The sequence below is a fragment of the Agelaius tricolor genome, unplaced genomic scaffold (genome assembly GCF_023055355.1).
Source record: "Agelaius tricolor isolate 1412-34295 unplaced genomic scaffold, bAgeTri1.0.p SCAF_63, whole genome shotgun sequence".
NCBI lineage: Eukaryota > Metazoa > Chordata > Aves > Passeriformes > Icteridae > Agelaius > Agelaius tricolor.
The window spans coordinates 1,165,001-1,167,500 of record NW_027269323.1 but is presented as its reverse complement, the minus strand read 5'-3'; positions in this window follow the sequence as shown (position 1 = coordinate 1,167,500).

Genomic DNA, 2,500 nt, shown 5'->3' with positions numbered 1-2,500 from the left:
GCACTTCTCAGCACCTTCCCAGCCCTGACTGATTGAAACTCTCTGTGCCTCTGTGCTGTGCCCGGGCTGGCTGCAGGCAGTGCCCCAGCCCTGCTGGGCTGGCAGAAGAGCTGCTCATCAAGAGAAATGTGCTTTTGAAGCTCTTCTTGGTGACCAGGAGCTGCCTCTGTGCCAGGAGCCCAGCCCAGCTCAGCAGCACAGACACAGCACAAGGACTTTAATGAGCCTCTGGGCCTTTGTGCTCAGGCCCTGAACATCAGTCCCTGAGAGGAAGCTGAAGAACCTCTCCAGAACTCCAAGGCAGAATCCAACTCCAAACTTTCTTGGACTTTTAATGGGTCCCACTGAGGGACATGACTGAGAAAGTGTCCCCAGGCCCCAGGCAGAGCAGAGAAGTGCAGGCAGTGATGACAGGTGGGGACCAGAGAAGACAAGTCTTGGTGCCCTGGGGCACAGCAGGGTCTGTGCCACCAAGGGCTGTGAGAAGACCCCTTGTCCTGAGGCCCTGGGGCCTCCTGGCGCAGCCCCAGCCAGGCTGGGCACTGTCAGCCCCTTGTGCTGCCCTCAGCATCCCCCCCTAGCCCACATCCCAGTGGCCTCAAGGATCTGCTGGAAGGAGTCCCTGGGGAGCCTTGCTCAGCCATGGCCCTGGGGGCTCCTTCATGCTCCCTGCAGGGACTGCAGGTTTTTCAAAGGACTTTGGGTTTGGCTTTTGCCTTGGAGTCTCTGAGAGGTTTATTGCAAACATGGCCTCCAATTATCTGCTCTAATTAGTCCCTGGAGAGGCTTTGTCAGCAACAACACTCAGTGGGGTTCATTAATGCTTCAAGTTGCTTACTTTAGCATGGAGACCTTTGCTGATCAAGTCATCTCCCTATACTTTTCAAGGCCTTACAGGGAAAAAGAGAGTCTTATATATCAATTACATCCTTCTCCTTAGCTTTACAAGAGGATTTCAGCCCCAAGATCAAGGCATCTCCTCATCCCTCCCATCTGGGACACAACTTCCCCTTCACTGACCTCGGTGTCTTCATGTTGCTCCTCTATGTGCCTGCACTTTGTCCTTTTCTCTCACTCGAGGGAGGATGGAAGCACTGAAAGAGTTCATATCTCACCCGGGGCCTGCAGATGGTTCCGTGCCCCCGGCCGGGCTCGGTGCTTGCGGCCGGAGCTGTTTTACGATGGAGGTTTCTGCAGCGGCTGCGCTGGGGCTGTGTCAGGATGGGCCGCGCTGGGGCAGGGCCAGGATCTCAGCAGCCAGGCCAGAGCACAGCAGCAGCACGGCCGGGGGCCGATGGCTTCTCCTGCCCCTGCCCAGGGCTTGCGGCTGAACCTCAGCGGTTTTTTCCATCTTTAACATGTGCCTTCACAGAGGCGTGTACAGTTTCCTTAGTGGTTTAACAGATTGTCAATTCTCAAAGCTAATTACTGATTGGCTTTTTGTCAGACATGGAAGAAACTGCTAGCAGCTTCTCTTAGGATGTTGTACTGCGTTCTTATATTTTGTAATACTTTGAAGTAGTTTGTTTCGTATTCCCATATTTTTCCCAAATGGTTTATCCCAGACTGTACCCCCCCCCCCCCCCCCCCCCCTTCCTTTTACTTGTGTTATCCCTTTCCCGGGATGAGATCAACTCCAAAACCCCCACCCTGGCTCTCTGTCAATCACTCGGCATCCCAGCCCCCTATCCAGAAGTTTCGGTCCAAGTTGTCGAGTGATTAGCCAGAGGCTAGGGGTCAGCCCCCCAAGTCCTGCCCCATACGCTGTTTTGTATGTCTATTCCCCCAGCACCCATCCCCCAGAGATACCTATTGGTCAGTAGGATGTTATCTACTTTTGGTTTCCTCCTCCCTTTAAATGTGACCTCCGGACATCCCCCGGGGCTCTCGGCAGGAAGCCCCCTGAGGTGCAGGAGCTCCTTTGGGACTCCTTAATAAAAACCTTGGAATATCCCCTGCTGGGAGTCGGCCCCTTCTCTTTTACCGATGTCTCTGCCGTCTCTGCTGCAGCGAAGGCAACCAGCCTGAGTGCCCTCAGCACCCTCGGGGCACAGAGAGTGTCTCCCCGCAGTCGGCCGTGTTGGGGCTGCACCCCCCATTCTCTGCTGACCCGGGTAAGGCCCAGGGACTTTGAGAGGCCTGCAGAGAGACTGAGACATTAGGACATCACTTCCGTGATGCAAAACCACCACAACTGCACAGAGCACAAAGCTCCTTTGTCCATATGTTATGGTCATGTGCCTGAGGCCTCAAAACCTCACCTTGGGGGATCTCTGGGCCCTCCCCAAGGTGTTTTCAAATGAAAATATTCAGCTCAGAGTCTAGGAAAACCACCAGAAGACAGGACCAGCCTGACCTGTCTGTCCTGGCTACTTTTGTCTGGGAGCAATCCTTGGATATATGGAATTTGGGAAGCCAAATTCTTACTTTTGCCATGGCCCCTGGACATGAAGGTTGGTTCTTTTCCATAGGAAGGAAGGAACAGAGCCCCAGTGTTTCA